A 27,249-nucleotide genomic window follows, 5' to 3' on the forward strand; every position below is an offset into this window, starting at 1 on the left:
GTTGTTTGATTACAAATGGATGTTAAAAATACTCTATATTCTTTGGGATAACAGAAATAGTATATATTTCATTATTATGGTGGTAGTTTATGATTATATAAGTTGGTAGAAATATATTAACCTACACATCTAAAAGAGGTGAGGTTTGTTTTTTGTTTGTTTGCATTATACCTCAATAAAGCTGAAAAATTACATAATTGCTTTCAGACAATAATGATTAATTATTGCTCCTGGGGTGCCTGGGTGGTTCAGTCATTAAGCGTCTGCCTTCAGCTCAGGTCATGATAGGATGGTTCTTTATGTATTTTCTCTCTTGCAGGTGTACGTCTCACATGACATTCTCAGAACTTCCAGAGAGAGTGGAAATGTCTTGAATATCTTGAGGTTTAGAGTTGGATCTGGTACATCATCAGTCCTGCTCCATTTTGGGGTCCACACATAAATCTGAAGGTTGAATACAAATTTAAGAGGTAGTGATACCTTCCACCTCTATTAGAAACTGAATAGCTTTTACAGTCTATCACAATAAGTGAATGACTAGGTCATCAACCTAAGTTGTATCACTTAAACTTTTAATGTTTCCTATAATTTTCTTCATATAAGAATATTTTAAAAATCCCACAATCTTGACAAGTTATAATTAAATGCTACATAATAAACCCTAGAACTTGGGTTATGTAATAAATTTACTGAGAATCAGTAACTAACTTATACAATTTAGTCCAAATTAAAAGCATTTTAGACAAATAAGACTTTTGTACAAATTGCATTCATTTTTAAAGGAAAGAAGAGTAAAAAATCATATAATATAAAAACTGATTTTTTGGGGGCACCTGGGTGGCTCAGTGGGTTAGGCCGCTGCCTTCGGCTCGGGTCCTGATCTCAGGGTCCTGGGATCGAGTCCTGAATCAGGCTCTCTGCTCGGCAGGGAGCCTGCTTCCCTCTCTCTCTCTCTGCCTGCCTCTCTATCTACTTGTAATCTCTCTCTGTCAGATAAATAAATAAAATCTTTCAAAAAAACCTGATTTTTTAATGTATTTTTTAAATAACTTATTTATTTACCTGAGGGGGATGCATGCACACAAGCGGGGAGGAGATTGTGGGCATGCACAGGAGCAGGGGAGGGGCAGAGGGAAAAATAGACTCCCTGATGAGTAGAAGGCCTGATGTGGCACTCCATCCCAGCACCCTTGGATCATGACCTCAGCCAAAGGCAGAAGCTTAATGACTGAGCCACCCAGGTCCTCTGATAACTGAATTTTAATAAAAGTAAAGATTTTTATGAAAGACAGGGAACCCAGAGTATACAGAGTAGCATTTATATTAAGTAAAAGAAGATTATAAAAAGTCATTTTGATGAGGAAGCAGGAGGCTGGCTGATGACAGAGCAAAAGCTGGCACCTTGTACCTCCTCTCCATCCGCTCCCCCTCATTAGTATGTGTAGCATTCCTTAGGCACCCCTGACCACCATAAGAAACAGTTAACTTGCAGAGATCACAATCCTGCAAGACTGAGTCTCCCTTGCTTTACAAACATCCTAGAGATCTACAAACAAAGAAGTTACCTTTTCAATAGCACAATTTCCAGAGGCAAATAACTCAGTTCCTCAAGCCCTAATGTCTCCCTCCCCACCACAAACAAAACTGAAGAAGGCTGAGATAGAGGGGAATGTAAATATAGTTAAATATCTTCTAAACCTAAATCTCACTAACAAAGATGCTTGATAGTGGGATTGGGACATCCCATCAAAAAATCTCCCAACTACCTTGATGTTAATGGCTGGCCTAAAGACAAAAGTGATCAAGCCTCAAGGGCAAGGCCTCCGGTAGGCCTCCAGTATCCTGGCACCTTGTAGGCCCTCTTTAGCATATGAGAACTCTGTTGAAACCTCCTTTCCCGTCACCTTCCCCCAACCACAGGGTACATAACCTGCCATCCCTCACAACCCAGGGCAGCAGCTCTTCCTGCCCACAGGTCCTGTCCCCGTGCTTTAATAAACCCCCATTTTGTACCAAAGATGTCTCAAGAATTCTTTCTTGGTCATCGGCTCCGGACCTCAGCCCACCAAACCTCACCTAGGTTCTAGAACTTCATCAATTTTATAGTCTGCCACATATAATTTGAGTGACTGTAAAAATCCTAAAATAATTAAATAATTACTTTTTAATGGGACAACATGTATGAGATAGGATAAAATCACATGTTCTATAGTGCTTACCAGAAGCGAAAGATATTCTAGATAACTTACATAATTATGTAATTTTAATCTTTATAATATTGCTTGTGGTATGTACAATTCTTTTACATATAAGAAAATGGACGGGGCGCCTGGGTGGCTCAGTGGGTTAAGCCGCTGCCTTCGGCTCAGGTCATGATCTCAGGGTCCTCCTCTCTCTCTCTCTCTCTCTCTCTGCCTGCCTCTCTGCCTACTTGTGATCTCTCTCTGTCAAATAAATAAATAAAATTTAAAAAAAAAAAAAAAAGAAAATGGAGGCTCAGGGAAGTTAATAAAGGTAACAACTGCTATGAAACAGTCAGGATTTGACCTCAGTCAATCTGTGCCAGATAAAAATTTATTTTAGCAAAGTCTGAGACAAAGCTTTATTTGGAATTATGGTCTCAGGAGGCAAAATTTTGCAGTGTTGGGAAATGGGGCACTAAGGCACTGTGAAACTGAAGAGGAGGAAAGCCAGTAGAGTGAATTATTGTGTAAGCTACCTGTATAGGTGGCTGGTTTTGAAAGGGCAATACATTCAGATCTGCCTGCCCATGGGACAAAGAAGAATGATAAGGGAGCAGAAGGCTAGCTTGAAGACAAAGCATAAGCGGACACCCTGCAACCTTTCCCTACTCCCCCCCCCCACCCCCGGACAGGTGTGACATACTTCCAGGAATCTCCCAACTGTCTTAATGTTAATAACTTGCTAGAGGGAAAAACAACCTTAACTTGACAATGGCAAGATCTCTGGTATCTTGTAGGTATCTTGCACTTCAGCCCTCTTTAGCATATGAAAGTTTCCAAACCTCTCTTTTCCTTACTTCTCCTATCTCCCCTGTATTAAATCACCATTCCTCAAGAAGCACAACCACCACCACCCCACCCCGCACCTTCCCACTTCTTGTAGCAGCTCTTTCTGCCCATGGGTCCTATCCCGTGCTTTAATGAATGACTACTTTGCACCAAAGACATCTCAAGAGTTATTTCTCATTCGCCAGTACCAGACCTCACCTATATTCCAAAACCACATCAAGAAAACATTTTATGCACTCTCTGTCCTCATTGGTGAAGGATGGTACCAAAGGTGTTAATGCCAACTGAAGTTTGGCTGGCTCACAAATGAGTCCTAGTAATTTCCCAAAGACCTCACAAATTGCAGAGGCATAAGAAATAGGCCCTAGAAAAGACAAAGATTGCATTTAAGCAAAACTAAAGTCTTTGCTCACTTAGTTATTTTACAGTGGTTGAAGTAGACAGGGCCTAGAGGTGGGGCATAGACAGAAACAAGTGTCTATATTGTCTTTAAATTTAGAATATAAAAAGATGATCTAAAATTATAGTTATCCTGCCAATATATTCCCACAAGATTCATTTTTTTAAAAAAAAGCTATGATAAAGAAAATGTGTGTTGAATGCATAAATTATATTAATTATTAATGCAAGTAAAGGTACATAGTTATTTTCTCACAGTCTTTTCTGAATCTCTTATTCAATATGCAAATGATTAGGAGCTAAAATTAATCATGTAATATATTACCTTCCTTATGAGAACTATAAATCAAAGGGAAGTGATTCTTTCTTATCAGAAAGAAATGAAAAAAAAAAAAAAAAAAAAAAAGCATGTATTACCTTCAAGCTAAGTGGTTCCACTCCAGAAACATAGTAGGCCATATCTTATCTCCCGCTAGAGATAAGAAGTATTTAATATCCAAAGGTTTATTGTTGTTTTTAGTTTCCAAAATGCACATTGATAAAGGCCATCATTAAATAAAAGAAAATTGATTTCTTCCTCTTCTCCTATATAGAAGAGGACCTTTAGTGGAGAAGGTATAGAGACTACAGAGACCCACATACAAGGTAACTCCCTCGCTCAGTATACAGAGATAAGTATTCGATGCAGTAGAAATATACTCTGTCAAAGAAAAGAAGCCAGACTTCATGTCCTGTAGTTTGCACTAAGATGTTCTAAGGAACAGACCTGAATGGCTCTTAACAATAGTTACGGTTTACAATCTTCTTTAGTAACTCAAGCTGGTTTCACAGTAGATTAGAAGTGCCTTCAACCACAAGGGACATAAAAATTTCCCTGGATGCAAACAGTCTGCTTTAGAGAAGGCAGGATTCTTGTAACTGTAGTTTAATTTACTTTCAAGCCAATCTAGTGAGTTCTTAGGAGAATGAGAATACAATATCGTACTTTTTTTCCTAGTTAAAATGAGTCTATAGAAGATCCATGCTTCAAAAATGGTATCTTTCTGCTTGATTAAAATATTGCCTGGAAAATAACTGATGGAAGAAGTTGAAAAATATCTAAAAAAACAGTCGAACTACTCAGGAAAAACACTTTTGTTTTAAAAAGGACAACTAACAATACAAGAGGACGGCTTCATTAAACACATCAATAACAAGCTAAAGGCCCAGCTGTGGTCCTTATACCGTGTGCCAAAAGGCATTCAGAGGTAACAAATGACATTATGTTTTTAATATTAGTGTAATCTGGATTTAGTACTAGCTACATTGATTTGAAAAAGCATTCAGCATATATTCCACATACCTTTCTCTTCCCCCTAATTATTTTTCTATATTGTTATTTTAGGAAGGATATATTCTGGGTGAGTATTAGATTTCAACAATAAACTATTCTTTGTATTTTTTCAAATTTCACACTGAGAAACTCACAACAAAAGAAAAAAATAAAGAAGGCCTACGAAGTTTGCTATTTTGTCTTCAAATTAAGCTTCAGTTAGAACCATTGCTCCAAGTGTATGCCATTAACAATAAATGGAACTGATAATAAGGCCCTGTTGTGTAATGAGACTTCTGCTTAGGGTTTATTAGCTTTTCAATAGTTTTGTTTTCTATCTGGATGCAATTTTGGAATTTTCTGCTTTAGATAGCACAATTTTAGTAATACGTAGTGAGTTTAAATTTAAAATGCAAATTACATATCTTTACATAATAAAGGAATTCATGGAAATGCCATAATTTTATGGCTGCTTAAAAAGCTTAAAAAGATATAATATTTTTTGTGTGTAAACCTGGCGATTCACAGACCTGTACCCCTGGGAAAAAAATATATGTTTATAAAAAATTTTAAAAAATTATTTAAAAAGAAATAAAATTTTAAAAAAGATATAATATTTTTTAAACATTTTAATGGGAAATCTTTACCCTTTAAAAAGTAGAGAGAATAGTAAAATATACCCCCATGTAGTTAACACCCAGGATCCAAAATGACCAATTTTGGGTCAATCTTTTTAAATTAATACTCCACCATCTTTTATATTATCTTGAAACAAAACCCATAAATCATATTATCTGTAAATATTATAGTCCATAATATAATTTAATATAATATAATATAATTTAAATGTCATCTTTTTCAAGGCTTTTTAAAATCCTAACAGAATTCATGGAATTTTTCAGAAATACATTTTGTATGTATATATACAAATATATGTATATAGGACATATATATAATTTAATGAATAGAAGAGGGCCCAAGATGGCGATGCAGAAAGACTGTGAACTCACCTCTTCCACAAACACACCGAATGGATGCCTCCATATAGAGCAATTCCTGCTGAAGAACTGAGGACTTACTGAATAACATCTGCACCCTAAAGGGTAGAGGAACCACATGGGAACAGCAAGAGATGAAGACAGGGTAACCACAGGAACCCCAGCTCCAGACAATGTGAACTGCAGTGGGGAGAAATACTGCTGAGGGACTAAAAGCAGATTTGTCTGCCATGGAGCCTTAAAAAAAAAAAAAAACAAAAAAAAAAAAAAAAAAAAAAAACCTGCGTTTTAAAAGGGCAACTAGAATTTAAAGAGACCAGCCCTCGAGTGTCCTACTGTAGGAGTCCTTCAGAATGCTTTCCATGGTCAAAGGGGCTGGTGAGCCCTATTTTTTATGTTCCCCCTAGGACACCTGGGATAATTTCTGGTATATAGTAAAAGATTAAAATATTTTTAAATACAGCAATTTCAAAATCATAAACAAGTATAACAACATATTATTAATGTAACATATTGAACTACCTACATAATAAAAGAAAATTGCATTTGATTAATTATCTAACAGTATTCCCAAATATAAGTTATTTTGACAAAGAAGAGGAGAGATAACATATTCGTATTACAACTTGTGCTCTCAAACTTTCAGATTAAACCCACATGACAAGACTTTCTTTTTAATTCTAACACAAATACCACATTAAATATATTGGACATGGACATACCATTTAAGGTTTAGGGACCTATTTTAGGAATGAACTTAAGGCAGTCAGGTCTGTTCTTGATGAAGCGCTTTAACAGATTTTGTTTGTTTGTTTACATGTTAGAGAGCCTGACAAAAGCAAAACCCTGACATAAACTGTCCTATCAAAAATAGGAACAAAACTTTGTCCCTACTGGCATGGACACATACTGGGCACAGCCAAAAGTAAGTTATCAGTCCCAAATCTGGACTGGATAAAAAAGAAAAAATATATTATTATTATTATTATTATTATTATTATTATTTTAAATAATACAGATAGTAGAAAACCAGGCATTATGCATGTAAAAGTATTGGATCCCTGATAAAATTAACCCTAACTCAAACTGGGAAACTAATATAAAATTGGTTTTTTAGCAGTCCACATGACCCTGGCTAAAACAAACTCATACATTCTATAAGGACAACTGCTTAACCTAAGACACAGTTATAACAGGTTTTCAAAGAAAAAAGCCCCTACCAATTTGACATCCACAGACAAAATCTACAAAACACATGAGAATCTACTACTCTGAGACAATACAAACAAGAGAATTATTAAAAATTTAAAGATGATGATACTTTATGATTTAAACGTCTAAAGAAAAAGATCTGTAAAGTAACAAGGAGACTTTAAAGGAAATGCTAAAAATAAAACAGAAACAGCAAACTTGGAAAATGTGGTTTTTAAAGAAAACACTAGATAGCCTAGAAGGATGACCAGAATGATTTACAACAGTGGAAGATAAAGTTACAAAAAAATAAATTAGAACCTGTCATGGGGGAAAAACAGCAGGTGATAGTTTAAACATTTAAAAAATTAGTTTTACAGAGACTTGAGACCATCACTTCCACTCTGGTAGAGTAACTGGGTCTCCTCCAATAAAGAATGAGAAAATAGATGCTTGCTTCAGCAGCACATATACTAAAATTGGAATGATAACAGAGAAGATTAGCATGGCTTCTGTGCAAGGATGACATTCAAACTCGTGAGGCATGCTGTATTTAAAAAAAAAAAAAAGAATGAGAAAATAAGATGAAATATATGAAAATAGGCAGCACAAGACTGTGACTCCTAAGAGAAGGAAGATAACTGGAGTCTTAATATCAGCCCAGTTTCCTTCAGGAGGCACCTTCCATATTGTGAAGCAGGAAGAGCTAAGGGTAACAGACAATAGTAGCCTGCCTGTGTTCAGTCAAACACACACAAAAAGGGGGCTGGAATGTTAGGGGCAAAGTAATAGCGAAACACAAGAGTTCCATAAATTTTCATAAAGCTTTCTTTGAATGTGCTGTTAAACATAAAGCACAGGATGGCTTGAATGAAACTCCTAAGGGCTAGGTAGAGAACCAGGACTGGGTTGCATGGGTAGAGGGTGGTACTGAGTAATTCCTAAATGATCACGCGTTGGGATGAGAGATGTTTAAATTCTGATCATCCAGAGTACGAGGAAATAAATACCTGGGGCATTCAAGAGAGACCTCTAAAGGTTTACAAATTAATTTGCAAATAAATAAACTACTGGCCAAAACAAACTTTGACAGTCTTTAAAGATAAAAAAGAAAAAGAAAAAATAAAACTTACAATATCCAATACCCAACACAAAAATTATTAAGTACACAAAGAAGTAGGAACATGCGAGTCATAACCCAGAAAATAATCGGTCAATAAAAACTGATGCAGATGACAGAAATGATGGGAGAATAACACAAGATATTAAAATAGCTATAAACATGCTCAAGGACCTAAAGAAAAACACGAACATGATGAGGGAAATAGAGTATATTTAAAAGAATCAAAACTTGTAGAAATAAAACCCAAAATATCTGAAATAAAAATTTGACTGCTTAGGGGTTCTTGTTATCTACATCTGCATAGAAAATCACCCAAACTTAGGGGTTTTATTAAAATTACCCCAAATATTTTCTTATCTTGTAGTTTCTGTGCATCAAGAATTCAGAAAGGGCTCCATTAGTGGTTCTGTCAAGATAACTCATGAGGTCATATCCAGGTAGTGGCTGGTGCTAAAATAGTAGCAGGTAGGGTGGAGGCATGCAAAAGCAACTGAGGAAAGGCTGATATCTCATTCTCTTTGTGTAGTCCTAGGGTCTTTCAAAGTACTTTCTCTGCCTGAACTAAACTGGGTGTTCCTATAACATAGAAGCCTTTTGAAACATCAGATGGTTTAGAAAGCAGCTTAGGATTCCAGCATAACTGTTCCAGGCTGCAGGGCAAAAATTACACCGCTATTATTACCTAGTGTAAGCAGACATATATAGTCATTTTCATCATCACCTCCAGTCTTTCCAGACTCGAGAGCAGGGATATAAGATATAAGATATAAACCCCACCAACTGAAAGAAAGAATTTCAAAGTCACCATGTAAGAAGAGATATATTTATGACCATCCTGAAAATACAATCTATCGATCTTCTCACAAAGACATCATCTTACATGAAAATATAGTCACATCACCTATCCTAAGACTCCTCTTTTCTCATTACAGAATCAGTATGAGGTTTGAGGTCTCCATAGCTAAGTCATGTCTCAGTTCAGATGAGCACGCTCAGATGCAACTCCTTGGATATAATTCCTTAAATATCATTCCTCTCATTCTGAAGACCTGTAAACTAAAGAGACAAGACATGTGTCTTCTACCACCACCTCCAACATACAGTGTTGAGGAGACAGGAATAGGAAAACCACCATAATACTCTCCACATATACACAGAAGGAGAAAAGGACACATGGGAAATATTTGCCCACAGCAATTCTGAAATCCAGCTGGAAATATGTGCCAGCTCCTTCATACATTATTCTTCATGACTCTTGGTTCTTCATTTTTAGCTATTTGTTTTGCCTCCAAATTATTATTTTCTGTAGTGTTTCAAACTGTGTTGCTTTCTTCCTATAGTAATTTGAAGATCTAAAGTCTGATTTCCACTTTTCACTTTATCTGGCACTTTCAACTGAGTTGGTCTAATCCTTTTTCAAACTTTGTGGATGTCTTGTGTTTTGATTTACAATCCATTCTACTGAAAGTGGGGCGTGTACAAGTATATTTAATTATGCTTATCTCTACTTTGTGCTCTCTGAAAGTCTGCTGTAGGACAACCCACACTTAGAGTCTTAGAAGTACCTGTTGTGTAACACATACATAAACACATACTCTTTAGATCTTTAGATCTATTTGAAAAGTGTTTATAAAACACTATTTTAAATCTTCATGAGGACTTGGTAAAGGGTCTTACAGACACAACCTGGACTTCAAGATTTCCCCTAAAGCATTTATTAATGTGAAAATATTTTGTATTTTTATTGTTGTCACTGGTATTTCTATTTCTTTGTTTTTGCTAGCTGTAGATATAGGGATTGAGAAATAGTTTTATTTTCAACAGAAGATAATGGCACTTTTTTACTTAAAATTTTATTCTTCGGTTCATCTCCTTCCTCTTGAATTTTATTTTATGGAGTAAGAAGCTCTGTGGAATCTTTGATATTCTTCCTGGAAGTTTCCTTAACCAAATTAAGTTTCATGCATTTTCTAATTTATACAATTACTGCAGTGGACAGTGCTGTCAAATTTCTGTGACTATATACTTCCATCAACTCCAATATTTACCTTGTGTTCCTTAAAACTTTCCCTGAAAATCTTCAGCTTCATTAGGTATCCACTGACACTCTTCTTGAGATCTTTCATTATTTCATTTTGAGTCTCTCACAGCCTTCTTCTTGTACCCAGAACCTACGCCAAAAATTTTAGATATTTGTTAAGATAGCATTGCACTTCCAGGCATAACTTTTCTCGTTCTGCTTAGCTATTATGTATAACAAGCCATCTCAAACTCAGTTACTTAAAACAACAATGATATTTTATTATTTTTCACAATTTCTCTGAATCAAGAATTCAGAAAGATCTTGGCTAGACATTTCCTGTCTCAGTCATTTATTTGGTTGCAATAAGATGGTGTATGAAACAAAAGAGTATGAAGGAATTGAAGTAGCCAAGGGAATGGCTGGTCATCACAGACTATATCTTCTTGTAGTCCTAAGACCGCCTTCTTGGGCTCTCAGTTCTGTTCAGTATTGTACTATCACATGGAAATAAAAGAAATATAAGTCCTTTGTAGAGTGAATGGTATTTATTTGCAAACAACATAATTATATAGGAAATTCAATGAATCTACAAAAAAAAAACCCATAAGAATTCAGTTTTGGGAAATTATATTACTGAGATGTCAGTTCTTCTCAAACTTATGTATAGATTTAATGCAATCTATCAAAATTCTAGGAGGCATGTTTTAGAGATTGATGAGCTACTGCTAAAATTTATATGGAAAAAAAAAAAAAAAAAATGTAATAGCTTAAACAAATTTGCCAAAGATAAATTTGGAGGTCTTATATCACCTGATTTCAAAAGCTTAGTATGAAGTTATAAAATCATGACAAGGTGATATAATGTGGATAAATAGAAGACATAGTCAAAGAGTAGACACAAATAATCAATTAATTTTCAAAACACCTCAAAATAACTTATGGGTATAAGATAGTCTTTCAACAAATGGATGCCTCTACTAAAACAAAAAACAAAAAACGAACAAAAATTTAACTCTTACCTCATATGGTACACTGAACTGAAATGGATCATGTATGCCATTCTAAAAGCATAAAATTTCTTGGAAAAAAGTATAGGAGGAAATATCCACAAATAGGCCAAGATTTCTTTGATAGGAAACAAAGTACACTAACTGTAATAGCAAACAAAACCAACAACATGGAATATAGAAATAATACTAATAAATCAAAAGAAGAACAAATTTAATCCAACAATATATAAAATGGACAAAGGATTATGTCTAAGAGGGATTTATCCCAAGAATGAAAGTTTGGCTTAATGTTCAATTTCTATCAACTGATTCTCCATATTAATAAGATAAAGCAGCACAAATCAAATCTCAAATAATACAGGGGAAAAACAAGATTCACAGCATTCAACACCCATTGATTAAAAATAAATCAGGAAACTGGAATATAAGAAAACTTTCTCATTATGAAAGGGGGAATATAAACAGTATTTAATGATGAATGACTGAATGCTTCTATGTCAAGATTTGGAATAAGTAAATACGGACTGGAAATGACCTCAAACTCACTGGAAATGCAGCCCTGATCAAGGCTGTTTTGCCTGATTTAGCTTCTTGCTTAGAGAAGACTAATGTGCATTTAGATACCAGGTAGTCACTGCTCTGGTGAGTGTATTCTTTTCTAATCCAATCAGAAAACCAAAATAGTATGCATTCAAATGGAATGACAAAACACAAACATTTGTTAGCTTTGCCCAGAGCTACGTTAATTCTCACATTCCCTGTCATCATATGATATAAAAAGTTCTGGGACATCTATATGTACCAGAGGACAACATATTGTTCCATTACGTCCGTCAGGCCATGTTCATGCTAATTGGATAGTATAGAAAGAAGAGGAAAATATATACACATAAAACATGAAAAATAATTCTCATAGCAGCTGTATTTATAATAGTTAAAAACTGTGAACCCAAATTTATATCTATACCAAAATGGATAAAAAATATAAATATCCAATGTAATAATTCTTAGCAATAAAAAGGAATAAACTACTGATACACACAACATGAATGAATCTCAAAAACCCTAATGCTAATTGAAAGAAGTCAGACTGAAAAGAATACATACTGTATTATCCAGTTTATGTGAGTTTCTACAACAAGCAAAGCTACTTAATGGTAAATGAAACCAGAACTGCGGTTGCCTAGGGATGGGGAGTATAAATTGCCTGGGAAGTGACGTAAGGAATCTTGCTGATGAAAATGCTCTACAATCACACAGAAATTCAGGATATATTAGCGTATGGTCTTGGGAAAACTCATGAAACTTTACATTTAACATATGTACCTTTCACTTTATGCAAATTACACATACCTCATTAAAAAGTGTGATCACTAAGTGTTATTTTTGAGACTAAGATGTCAAGTGCAGTATAACTATAAACTGCTGAAGAGTGAGGTAGGAATTGTACAATAACTGATTTTTCCTCCTTCACATAGCATATTAGAATACTGACTTTTTAAAATAAACTTTTTAAAGAGGAATAATTCCTTTGAAGATAAATACTGTATAAAAACAACTTGCCTTAACAAGATTGAAATATTTCCATTGTTTGAGTACAATTAAGTAATTATCTTGCCAAAATGCAAATTTTCACAGCTCCTTTTCAATGTCCCTGAAGGCCCCCTTCATTTTAAACATCTAATTGAGGTAATAAAGAAGACAATAGTTTTCAACGTGTTTTGCAGAGGCACTCTACTAAAATTCACAAGCATTCACAATCAATATGCTTAAAGGCTAATTTATGATTTCTCATCAATAGTTTATATACAAACAATGCAGTTCCTCCTCTTTAATTTAAAATAAATTTAAGCCAAATATTGTGAGCAAGCAAAAACCATAATTAATTATAGCTTCTTTCCAAATCTCTACATTTTTCATGGAATATTGAGGAATCCCAAAGAATGTCCTTATTCTTTTGGTATCTGTTTATCCTTAGAAAGTTTACTTCTCTTCCTTATATTAGGCTGTCATTTTGACAAACTTTTCCTATTTACTCCCTTTTACTCAGAGCTGCAGTCATATTTTCCTTTTAATTAACTTGGTACTTGGGAAAATAAGCAAATGTTTGTACTGTAAAGGAAATACTGTTTTGAAATTATCCGCTGTAATGGAAGCTGCAAGATATTTAACATCTAACAAATGTTCAAATACAAACAGAATGAAGAATAGATTTCAGAATGGTATTTCCATCATTCTCCCTCAAATCATTTGCCCTCTCTGTCAGCACTGACTACATCTTTCTGAATGGTATACGATAGACACTTTAGATACTTTGGGAGACTGTCAAAATATTTAAGAAGAATATTTAGCTAATCCATTATTCTTAGTAAAATAGCACATTGTCCATATGAAAGTTTAATGGCTTTTAAAAAAAAAAACTTTCACCATCAGAATAATAAAAACAACAACAACAACAAAACTGTACTCCGTTTACCAAAAGAAGCTAGTTTAAAATCTGGACAATTTCTTTTAAAAATAGCTCAGGGTAGACAATTTCATTATTTTATTCTCAGTAACTTTGCTTTCAAGTGAAGATGTATGTCAACTTGGTGAAACAAAGAAAGATATGTAATTTTAAGAGCCAGAAAAAATTCTAGCTCAGCCACTGTATGGAGTTTCACCTACATGTCCACAGGAAACTTGAAAAGTTAAGTCTGCATTTCTGTGTAGTTAAAATACCTTGTTTAATTGAGTAATTTAGTCCTTTGCGTTATTCTGCATTATCTAAAAAGAGGAAATTTGGAATTAGTATGACAATATCTTTATTTAAAATTACATAGAAAACACATATATGAATCTAACTTCTTAAACTTATAGATTATTGGGTAGAAGATATATAAAATATTTAGAAAGAACATATTCTATATTCACAGTGATTTCACAAATGTAAGTTTGTGTACTGCAGTGAAACCTCTATGTAGAGAGGTATATAGACTCATGAGTTGCATATCAGCTACTCAACATTAATTTGATTAAATGACTATAATGGAGAACTAACAGAAAAAATATAGTGTTAATAGTAGCCATAAAAATGACTGGTTTACAGTTCTGTGGAATTGATGGGTATGCTCTCCATGTAAAGTGGAAGAGAGGGCATGAGCCCAAATAGCATACATAACTAGGAGACAAGAGCTCTGCCAAGTGCATACAATTTTTCAGGAAGATATTTCTTGTTTATCCACTCACAAGGTAAGCAAATCTTGAGTTACGCATGCATACTGTGGTAGGACTATGCAAGAGCACTGATTAAGAATCACATTGTAATTTGTTTAAGAAAATAACAATTTCAAATTCAAGATGAATATAAAATAGAGCAAGACAAAATATGATAGCAACATAGAAAAGGCATTAAATGAGCCTGAGGGGAATGAAAAGGAAATCATAGAAATGTTAGTGATATTTCTACGATGGATGGAAATATAAATGGATGGAAACACCCATTTCAATATGTTATTACTAACAGGATACACAACTTAGATCTAAAGATGACACTGCCATAATGATTATAAATTATAGATTACAAATTATTAGATCATTAGGTGGATCAATTGCTCAACTGATATCATTTACTATGCAGAGATATGCTTCTTTCTCTGGAAGGTATACAGAGTAATGTTATAAAAGCAATCTAGCAGAAATCACCAAGCTGAAGAAGACAGTACAAAAAACTTGTTTGAAAAACATATTGATAGTAGTATTTAAAAAATTAACATTTAGAACTGAAATCCATTCTGCTCAGCTACTAATCATGCCGCGGAATGATAAAGTAGTATACACATTATTTGGCAGATGAGTTAAACTCAGTCAAAACTGAAATATCTATATCTATTTGTGAGTAAATTAAATCATATCATCTCTGAATTTTCTTTTTGTTCAAAAAAATTGGCATACAGTCAACACATTTAGACAGGAAAGAAAGAAACGGTTCTTTGAAGAGAAAAGGAGTAATGGAGAAGGCGATGCCTGCCCATTTAATGGGGCAAAATTAGTGCTGTCTGTATACTGATGCTTTATATTGTTGAAATAATTGAAATAATTAGAACTGTGTAAATTTAGTAAAGAAAATAGCCATTTGGTGTAATCTTTCGGCAATTCTGTCTATGAGAAAGGAGCCACACTGGTTAGCATTGGAAAAGAACAATAGAGAGCCCTTTTTACTATGGAAAAAAATGCAAATTGGTTGAACTAGATTGAACATTCCATAAAGACAAGAAATATGCTATTTTTGCTGAAATAGAGACTACAAAGTATAGAAACAATGAGAAGAGATGAGTAAATAGAGGTGAAATCACAAAAGAGCAATCTCTAATTGAGATAAAATTAAGATATCATAAGCTTTTGTGAAGTTGCACTCTAAAATTTTAAGTCCAACATTTGGAAGGTCATCTACAGACACAACGCATGTCTTGGGATGTATCTAGTCAGCTTGATATTCACCCCAAACTGGTAGGAGAGCAGGCCAATTCCAAGTTTGAGTTTGGAATATTTTTCTCTTTTAATAAATAAAAAAGGACCACTAAAGGAGAGTAGAACAATTTTTAAAGTTTCTCTGCAAAGTTCATATGTAATTATTAATTTACTCCATCATCACCACTTACTATGGATTTAACTACCTTATGTTAATATTGCATTTACATATTGCAATCTTACAACAGGTTGCCTCCCCCCTTCTTTCCCAAATAGTGAAGATAAGAATCAATAAAATGTTGTTGTTTTTTTCAGGGAAGAACATCTTCTTTTGAGACCAACAGATATGTGCATATTTGATTACAATAAAGTGGCCTCTGGGAGAAAACATGAAGGAACTAAGAATAGACTGTTTTTCATAATATAGAATTAGGAATTGGAGAATATGCAATGCAAAATAACAAAGGAGGAGGACTAGCAATATGGTGGAGACTGGTATCCAAGTACAAAACTTGCCAAATTCCCTCATAATCATAGGATCAAAGAAGAATTATTTAAGGAATATTTACCACTCATTTTACATTGTTTTGGTGACATGTTTACTTTCTCCAGCTCTTTGAATTACTCTGAGTGACTCTACACATAAAAGTGCTGTAGTATCTAATAAGACTAAGAAAGGAACAGCAGAAATAAAGGACATACTGGGAAATGGACGTTCAGTTGAAAGAGAACAAAACAGCCACAGATGATTAAACATAAGGGCAAAGAATGCTATTTCTCTGAAAATTGATTGAGTGTGTATTAATTTTCTACTCCTGTATAGCAATCGACTAAATTCAACAATTTAAAAAAGACAAATGTATTCTTTTACAGTTTCTCTGTGTCAACAATCTGGCCCAACATGGTTGCTCTGCCTGTGGTCTCATCACAAGACTAAAATCAGTGTGTCAGCCAGAGCTACTATCTCATTTGAGGGTTGGTCTTTTTCAAAGCTCATTCAGGTCATTGGCAAAGTTCAGCTCATTGAGGTTATAGAACTAACATCACTCTTTTCTTGCTGACTATTCACTGGGGGACATTCTCAACTTCTAAAGCCTGCCTCTTACTACTTTGAATCTTTGAATTCCTCATCTGACCTCTCTACCCAGATTTAAATGGCTCATGTAATTAACTAAGTCAGGCAACCCAGGAAATCTCCCTTACTGAAAGTCAGCAGTGCCATAAAACATAAGCTAATCACTAGTGTGAAATCTCATCATATCCAACATTAATGACCAACGTTAAAGAGGATGGGAGGGGCACCTGGGTGCCCATTAAGTCCATTAAGCATCTGACTTTGGTTCAGGGGAAGATCTTAGGATCTTGGGATGGAACCCCTTGTCAGTCTCCCAGCTCAGCAGGGAGTCTGCTTGTCCCTCTCTGCCTCCCCATGCTCCTACGTGCTCTCTCTCTTTTTCAAAAAAATAAATAAAATCTTTAAAAAAAATACAAAAAGGTGGGATTATACTGGACATGTTCAAAGAGGAGTGAAATTTCGGGGACATCTTAGAATTCTCCTACCACAGGTATTCAACTCCACATTCTGCTTCAATACTATCTATCTACTCAATCCCAAAGAAGTTGCAAGATGGGATTTTCTAGACACTGAGAACTCTGATATATAGAAACAAAGACATTTATTCAATTTTTCAACTACAGCATTCCCATAATGGTTCAGATTTTTTGGCTCTTCCTATCTTTAATGAATTTGTGAATAACCCAAATTTGAGATTCACTTTCAAAGAAAATATTTTATATGCATCATAGTTTTAAGAACACAGAATTTTGAAAGAAAATTGTATTTTACTTTTACTATAATTCCAGGTTTCCTTAGATAACACAGGTCTGAAAGAATAAGTATCTTCAATTTTCTATGAAGTCCAAGAACAAACTTATGAAAAAGAATCACAATTGTGAAAGCAACCCAGTCCTAGAAGATAAACTCAAGAGCAGGAGTGAGTGAACTACTTTTTGTAAAGGGCCCATTGTAAATACTTTAGGTTTGGAGGGTCAAGAAGCAAAATCAAGTATAGTAAATAAGGACTTACATAAAAAGCAAGTCAAGTTTCCACACATTTTTAAATAAAATATTGATAAAATTCAGTATTTTACTATAACTACTAAAATTTAAATTTCACATAATTTTTACATTCTTCAATAATTTCTTGCTTTTTCCCCACCTTTTAAAAAAATAAAATACATCTTTAGCACATTGGCTATACAAAAACAGATAGTGGGCTAAATTTAGCTTGTGAGCCACACTTCTCAAGAGTTCTTATGGAAGTCGCCCTTGGTCTTATTGATAGTTAAATCTTCATTTATTTTATTTATGTGACATTAACAATGGCATCTAAAATTTATAGTGTTCTTTGTGTCTTCTACAATAAATGCATAAAAATTTTTTAATGAGAACAATTGTGGGATTTTCTTTTTGTCTTTTTGTTTGTTTGTTTGTTTTGTCAGAGAGAGAGCACACAGGGAAGTAGAGGAAGTGGCAGGTAGAGGGAGAAGCAGGCTCCCCGCTGAGCAAGGAGCCCAATGTGGGACTCCATCCTAGGACCCTGGGATCACAACCTGAGCTGAATGCACACACCCAACCAAATGAGCCACTCAGGCATCCCCAAAACAATTGTGTTTTGTTGGTTTTTTCTTACTACTCGTTCTTGGGTTTTTAACTGAAATGTTCCAGGGTTTACAGAGACAGAAAATAGACAGCTGAAATTGGTACACTGTGCATCTGAGATTAGTAGAGAATATGTGTTAAAGTAGTTCTTGATAGCCTAGTTAACCCATAACACTTCAATCATTTTTTGTGCTCTTAAAATATTTGCACAAGATTATCTATTCACAAATTGTTGCCTGTTGGACAAAAAGGGTATTTTTAAAGTTCAGTTTCAGTAACGATTTCAAGAGATTAAATTATGGTCTATTCACTTTGAAACTATGAGTAATTAAAAACCTTTCTTGGAAAGTTAACACCAACATTTAATGGAAACTTTTAATATTAAAACCAAATTAAAACCAGATTTTTATTTTTCATGTCTTACAAAGCAATGTTTATGATTACTTTTTTGACAAAGTGGTACTTCATGAATACTTTTAAATAGGTTTTATAGGATTCCAGCAAGGTTCTTGAGAAAATGTTTTAACCTCTAGGCCCTAGAAATGTTTTCTTGCTTGAAATGCCTTACCATCCTTTCAATTTGCCAGGGCAGACCTCAGCAATTTTTTTTTTTTTTTGTAAATTTCAGCTGACTAGAACAAAGAGATTACTGAAAGATGAGGAAAAATAAAGCAAAATTCAGCTGTTACCACCTCAACCTTGGGGAAGAACCGAAGGACTTCCAAGAGACTGAATCCCAAGAATGAGACAGCTCATGAACATCCTTGAATTTGACAAATCTAGAGAAGCCCCTCTCCTAAAAGTAGTATTGCAAGAGGAAATGGGGAAGTGGAGAGGTAACAAGCTAACATCGAAGAACAAAATGACCAATTCTGGCACTTAGAGAAATCTTCTCTTTGGGGTATAAATACATAAAACTTCTTCTAAGTTGAAAAGAATTATTAAGGGCCTTATGTAGTAACTTGTTTCTTACAGAGTTGTCATAAAAGGAAAGAACAGAACAGAGATTGGGTTGGAAATCAAAGAAATACAGTGCCTTATTTCTATTATTTCAAAACAGTAACTCTAAGGTAGATGGCTTCATTTAAATATTACTAGTTATTTGGAATATCTTGACTGAATGGGATTTCCAGGGCCTACCTGGTTCCATAAATGGTGGATAAAATGTTAGGCTATAGGAAAACAAGCTCTCTGTCAGGCCCAAACCAAGTAACTGAGTAATTGAGTACTGGAGGAATAATAGACATAACTCTTCCTGCATATAAAGAATTTAAAAATATCCCAAAACCTTTGTCCTGATGAGTCCCTTCAGTTAAAAAGTTCATTTATTCTTGGGGCCAGTGGGTGGTGCGGTCAGTTAAGCAACTGACTTACGGTTCCCAATCAGGTTGTGATCTCAGGGTCCTGAGATCAAGCCCTACATCACGTGGGGCAGGAGGAGAGGGCTGTCAGCACAGAGTCTACCAAGGTTTCTCTTTCTCTCCTTGTGCCCCTCCCTGTGCTCTCTCTCTCTCTAAAATAAATACATACATCTTAAAAAAAGAAAAAAGTTTGTTTTTCAAGTTTGAAAAACAGCCACAGTATTATGCTGAAGAGATGACTCCATGAGACGTTGTAATTTCAATTTTTTATAAAATGTCTTGTATATTTAAAATAATTTGTTATTAGAAGTGTTTTGATTATTAAAAATGATTTAAAAACCCCCTATTTAGTTTTATAGTGAACCAGTGAGACTTAAAACTTACTTGTATTTGCAAGGGATGTAAAATGAATAATTGAGTAGTTTAAAAATATTACATAGAAAGCTAGAAGCCAAAAATAAAAGTGCAACAGCACTAAAAAAATCTAATAAAAATGTCCACTAAGCTCCATGTCCATGATAGTTCATATGATAGTGATTTTTTTTCTTAATGCTTGAAACATGTAGGTTACCATCAACTTATGGTTCATTTAAAACTGTATTCTGTATTTATATAAATAATATACATGTTCATATCCCCATTTCTAATTGAAGACTAAAGTATTTAATCTTACTATTTCACTTATTTTACTATAGCAAGCTGTTAAGCTTCCTAATTGTTCTTATCTACAGTATCATCTCATATGCTGAATGGAAATATTAGAGATCTTCAAAGTATAGCCTGAGTGCTAAATCCAGTTGTGTTTTGTTTTTGTAAATAAAGTTTTATTGGAATACAGTCATAATTTTTTTTTAACCATTGTCTATGATGCTTCTCCTCTAGCATGACAGAGTTGCATAGCTATTATAGGGACTACATGGCCCGCAAAGATATAAAGTATGTAGTATCTGGCCCTTTATAAAGTTTGCTTTTTTTTTTTTTACTGTTTCTAATCATCATCAAAGCTATTTCTAAATAAATTTCCCTAGTGCTTCAAATGTTGATAACTGGAAAACAAATAAAAAGCAAAAAAGCACTTAAAGAAAACATTTTGTTTTTTTCATGTGATGTTCAAAGATTTCTTAACCAAAAAGAACATTTTGTAGCACCTTCATAATATTAACAAACTGCTGTCTTAGGTACAATAAGCAGCTGATTTATTGAAAGTGACTTGTGTAGTCAATATCTGGAATGCAACAGCTAGTTTCATCTTGTCCAATTTTTACATTACTCTTCATTTTCCCTGAGAACTACATAGCTGAGACACTTTCAGTGAGGCACTTCCTGTAAAATGATCAGTTGTATCTGTCACCAGGAAGAAATGCATTTTCTGTGCTTTACTACAGCCATCTGCATCCTTCATTTTCTTTTAATTCAGTCACTGGAGCCCTAATGATTGCAGCCATTTCAGGAGATGCCATCAATTATAGCAAGGAGCTCATTCAGAAGTGAAAGATGAGTTCTATTCTCTGTTACTTAGAGGTCAGTGATCATTCCCCAACCTCTTCCCAGTGAACAAATAGTACAGTAACTTTCACAGGCTCCCTTCATTTTTCTCAAGTCTGCTGCTTTACGACTTTTTGTAGACCTTGGTTATAATAACTTCATATGTTTGATGCTGGCAGCCTTAAGACAAGCCTGACCCAATCTTTTTCTTGCGTCCATCATGATAAATTCAATCATATATAATTCTGACTCCCAGGAGAAATGTTTAAAAGAGTAGGTATTATTAAGATGGCATTTTTAAAAAATTATAAAACAAATACAATTGGTAAAATTTACATCAAACGGAATCTAAAATAGTGATCACTCTGCATCTGCAAACTTTCTGTTATTTTCTCTAAATATAATCACGTTGAAAGATGCACTATAGATTATGCATTTATGTAAGAATTAGCACAATATTTTATATATGACCTTTACAGGTACTCTGTAGAGCAACTTTAATAATTAGAAATATAAATCAATTTTCAATAATCAGTTAGATAGCAAAAGGAAGTATAATTAATACACCCACATAAAAACTTGCACAGAAATGTTTATATCAAGTTTACATATAATCACTAAAAAGTAGAAACAACCAAGATATCTAACAATAGGTAAATGGAAAAATTGTGATACATCCATGCAAAGAATGTTATTCAAAAAACATTTTTTTAATTTTTTATTTTTTATAAACATATATTTTTATCCCCAGAGGTACAAGTCTGTGAATCGCCAAGTTTACACATTTCACAGCACTCACCATAGCACATACCCTCCCCAATGTCCATAAAGTGAGTAATTAAGCCATGAAAACATAGAAGAATCTTAAATGTATGTTGCTAAGTGAGAATCAGTCAGAAGAGGCTACATAATGTATCATTCCAATTGCATGACATTCTTGGACAGGCAATACAACAGAGATGGTAAAACAATCAGTAGTTGCTAAAGGATCGAGAGAGGCATAGATAATTGAATAGGGACAGATGAGTGAACAGGTGAAGCATACAGGATTTTTTGGGTGGTGAAATTATTCTGGATGACACTGCTTTGGTGAACATTTTTATTTCTAATAGAAAAAAGGTAATCTTTTCAATATGCAGAGCTGGACTATAGCCACATGCAAAAAAAATGAATCTAGACACAGACCTTACATCCTTCACAAAAATTAACTCAAAACGGAACATAGGCATACAAATAAAACACAAAACTATGAAACTCTTAGAAGATGATATGGCATATGTTGCATGGAACACTGGGTGTGGTGCATAAACAATGAATTTTGGAACACTGAAATAAAAGTAAATTAAATTAAAATTTTTAAAAAAGATGACGTGAGAAAACAGATGACCTTGGGTCTGATAACGACTTTTTAGATACAACACAGAAAGCACCATGTATGAAAGAAATAATAGATGAGCTAGGCTTCATTAAAATTAAAAACTGCTGCTCTGCCAAAAACACTGCCAAAAGAATGAGAAGGTAAGCTACAGACTGGGAGACAATATTTGCAGAAGACACATATGAAAAGGGACTATTATCCGAAGAACTCATAGAACTCAACAATAGGAAAGTAAATAATCCAATTTTTAAAAGAAGCAAAGACCTTAATAGACACCTCAGCTAAAGAAGATATATGTATGGCAAATAAGAATATGAGAAGATGCTCCACATCACATGTCATTGGGGAAATGCACATTAAAACAATGAGATACCATTATACACTATTAGAATGGCCAAAATCCAGAACACTGACAACACTAGGTGCTGGTGAAGATATGGAATAAGAACTCCCATTCATTGTTGGTAGGAATGTGAAATGATATAGCATCTTGGAGGTTTCTTATAAAACTAAACATAACTCTTACCAAATGAGCCAGCAATCACACTCCTTGGTATTTTCTCAAAAGAGTTGAAAATATGTGCATAGTATAACCCGCACACATGTTTGTAGCAGCTTTAATCAAAACTGCCAAAACTTGGAAGCAACTAAGATGATCTTCGGCGGTAAATAGATAAACTGTGATGTATCCAGGCAATGGGATATTATTCAGCACTAAAAAGGAATCATCGGTTAAGTCATGAAAAGACATAAAGGAATCTTAAATGCATATTACTAAACGAAAACAGCCAATCTAAAAAGTATAAATACTATTTCATTCCAAGGATATGACATTCTGGAAAATGCAAAACTATGGAGACAATAAAAACTTCGTCAAGCATTGGGGCGGGGGAATTAATAGGGAAAGCAAAGAGGGTATTTAGAGCAGTAAAAATCCTCTGTATCATTCCATAATGAGTGATACATGTCATTGTACTTGTGTTCAAACATATAGAATGCACAACACTCAAAGTGAAACCATGTAAACTTCGGACTTTGGGTGATTATTGTGTGCCAATGTAAGTTCATCAGTTGGAACAGATGTTCCTCTCTGGTGGGGGAAGTTGATAATGTGGGAGGCTATGTACATGTTACTGACTGGAGGGGCTATAGGGGAAATCTCTATATCTTTTTTAAACAATTTAAACTTTGTTATGAACCTTAAATTGTTTAAAAAAAAAAAGACCTTAAAAAAAACAGCACCTCACTCATTATTATATAAGATTTTCCTTCTAGAATTATATACTTCTTAGACTGGGTTTGATTTCATCTGAGAGACATTGACTGAGACTTCAATTAAATGTTGGCATTCAATGGCAAAACATTATTCTATATTGTATTAAAAAATAAAGATGAAATACTAAATTTGGAAATAGCTGCATGTTTCTTTTAGAAAGAGAATCTGGATGCTTGCAAAAGCGCAAAGATAAGTTTTCTAAAATATAGATGAAAAAAATTAAGGTAAAGCCTTGTAAAATCAACCACAGTGTGGAGGATATCACAATATATAGTTAAATCAGTTAAATTACTGACTTGGTAATAGCCAAAACTTTAAGATTCCTGTAGAATTAAAGCATCCACAAGTTAATAAACATATGTTCTCATTTGATTTGGTGACATATAGAAATAAGGTGATTATTTTATTAATTTAATTGTCTTGATTCTTTTTTCTTTTCTTTTCCTTTTTTTTTTTTTTTAAGATTTTATCTGTCAGAGAGAGAGAGCGCACAAGCAGGCTTCCCACAGAGGAGTCCAGTGCAGCTTGATCCCAGGACTCTGGAATCATGACCTGAGCCAAAGACAGACACTTAACCAACTGAGCCACCGAGGGACCCCTTATCTTGATTTGTTTTTAACTAATCTCTTCATATTCTTCTTCTATCCCTTTCAGTGATTTAAAAATTAATACTAGCTTTAAATAAATAAATCAAAATCCATCTCTAAAATATAACTGTGGTCTACATAAATTCTCACTGATAAATCAATAGAATAATTTTGGAAATTCAAATACCATACCCTCACAACGGAATAGCAGAACTTCATGAGCATTAAATCCCCCCAAATTATAGAAAGCCTGTCGTTCTACAGAATAAGGACCTCCAATCATACTTTTAACTTAAAAAGTTAGTAATGTCATCCTTTCTTAGCTTTGGCAATAAATAGCATAAAAATGGCTTACATTTTAGAAGAAAAAAATATAACCCTTCGGCTATATCAATTTGTTCCCCCTGAATTTTTTTCCATTTACCGTTGGGATAATTTTTCACAATTCCTTAGATTAATAATTTATTTGATATCATTGGTTAATAATTTACTATAAAATTTCCTACATTCTATAGGAATATATAGGGATATAATAACTGTGAAAATAGTGACTGTGTTTTAGGATTAGGTTTAAAAAAAAAGGAACAAATTTTATTTTTAGTTCAGACAATGAGTCCCCAGATATTCAGCTATTTCCAGAGTGATTGCTGGTAAAGAAATAAATTGGGTTAGAACTCCAGCTGACTAAGTACTATATTCAGCACTTCCACAATACAGGCTACATTCATAATAAATGATTTTAATTTAAATGTGATTTCTAACAAGAATAATCTTACCATTCTGACTTTATATATGTTAGTTCCTTAGGCTAATAATTACTTCTAAGAATTAAAAACTTTCAACCTGCTGGCATAAACTTTATTTCCAGCACAACACAAAATGGAATATTTAAATCTAGCGAAGTTGGAGGTATGTATAAGATTATCACTCTCTCTCTCTCAATTTTCTTCCCCATTTCCCTCCCTCTCTAGTTTTGAGTGGTTAGTATGAAGGTTAGGAAACAAAGGTATTTTGGGATATACTTTTATATTCTCACTAACTCTTTCAAAGATACTGTCAACTAGAAGCTAAGAAATATAAAGGTGTCTAACTGCTGCATCTTGCCCTCAGGGAGATGATAGTCCAAAGGCTAGATAATGATACTTACAAGGCTTACATGAGACATAAAATATCTAAGCCCCCCAAATTATGTATTCATTAAAAGGGTGATTCAGGGGGCGCCTGGGTGGCTCAGTGGGTTAAGCCTCTGCCATTGGCTTAGGTCATGATTTCAGGTCCTGGGATGGAGCCCCGTATCAGGCTCTCTGCTCAGCAGGGAGCCTGCTTCCCCCCTCTCTGCCTGTTTCTCTGCCTACTTGTGATCTCTCTCTCTCTCTCTTTCTGTCAAATAAATAAAATCTTAAAAACAAAAAGGTGATTCAGAAGACTACAAGATTTCATCTAGCTGATGGGATTAGAGAAGCATACAATGAATCTATGATGCTTAAATATGTTTTTCTAAGGTTTGTTAAGTCAATTAAGCAAATAAGCCATTGGACTGAGGCTGTGGCAGCCTATGGAAACAAACCAAAATCCACGCCCATAAATGTTTCAAGGTTACAAAATCAAAACCTAAGGACAGTTAATCACAACCAACTAGGCTTTAAGTTGTAGTCAATCCTAACCAACATCCTAACCACTTCTGGTTTGATACTTCTTGATTCAAATTAATTTTTGCTCAAATAAACCCTTAAAGTTGCAAATGCCTCAGTTAATCTTTTAACAGCTTAAATAGGATTTACAGAAAATTCTGGAGAATCAGAAGGAAATTCTAGAGATAATGTCCTCCCAGAACTATGTATGGCAGCTACATTAGGGTACAAATGGTTAATAGTTAAGAATTCAATTTGGACTACATAAAAAACAATGAAATCAAGGTAGAAAAGTAGCTCATAGTCTTTTTTACCTAAATACTGGCGGTATTATCAAAACAAAATAAATTTTAACAGAAAAATATAGAGGGATTTTCCTAATTTCTTCTTGTAGATTTTGTTGTTATTTTCTTGCTTTATTGAAAGATTCCATAAACTATTATTTCAAATCCTTGGAAATACAACATTATTACAGAAGCTAAATAGTGCATTATTTCCTTAATGAGAAGAAAATAAAAAAATATTTGATGGCAAAAATTATTTTACATCATAACTGCAAATATACTTCCTGTTGAGTCTATAATTATTTAAAGATTTTTTAAAAATTAAATTTCCAGAGATAAATACACTCAAGTACTAGGGTCTTAGCCTACACATTTCTAAATAAGAGATCTATGGATTCTAATGCTCCACCATCATTAAATGGCCATAAAGAACACTATGCCATTTGGGGGCATCATTAGAATCCTCTGTAGTTTGTTTCCTGGCCATGCTGCTTTCATGTATTTTATATATTTGTTCATTTGTTTCTGTAGAGGAGGTGTTTACAGATACTCATCTGGATGGGAAAGTAGGCTATAGAACTGCCCCTGGGGATGTATTTTCAAAGCAACCTTGGATTTTATGTCTACAGTATGTTTATTGTGGGTGTCCAGGAAGGTGATGGAGTTCATTAGGGAATGAAAGCCCACTCAAATTACTACTTGAGGCTACCATTGTTCATTCATTCACTACATATGTGCTTAATGCTAACTGGGACCCAGGGATCATGATCGCCCTGACAAAAGAGAGAGATAAAGGCTATGACTTCAAGGGGACTTGGAATATGAGGGGAAAAGAGAAAATTCAACAAGAAATTATACTTTTAAATGAAAATAGTTGGTATGTAGGTACAGAAATATTTTACATGTGCCAGACCCTAGAGAATTGTGTACTACTGCATAATACTATCATGTCTTTTTCCAACTAAATCAAAATTATGACTCTCTAGAGTTGCAAAGTTACTTGAAGTCCAGAAGAATCACTGGGTAGTGTGTATGAGAGAATTTTATA

At 34.1% G+C, this 27,249-nt stretch overlaps 1 non-coding gene across 1 annotated transcript; it reads left to right on the top strand.

Moving 5' to 3' along the window:
• The first annotated feature begins 7,385 nt into the window (after positions 1 to 7,385).
• LOC123390465 lies at positions 7,386 to 7,489 on the top strand. Its single transcript, XR_006605054.1, has one exon. It is a non-coding gene; the product is annotated as a U6 spliceosomal RNA (small nuclear RNA).
• Positions 7,490 to 27,249: the final 19,760 nt, after the last annotated feature.

The sequence above is a fragment of the Mustela putorius genome, unplaced genomic scaffold (genome assembly GCF_011764305.1).
Source record: "Mustela putorius furo isolate JIRA1106 unplaced genomic scaffold, ASM1176430v1.1 tig00537350_pilon_pilon_pilon, whole genome shotgun sequence".
NCBI lineage: Eukaryota > Metazoa > Chordata > Mammalia > Carnivora > Mustelidae > Mustela > Mustela putorius.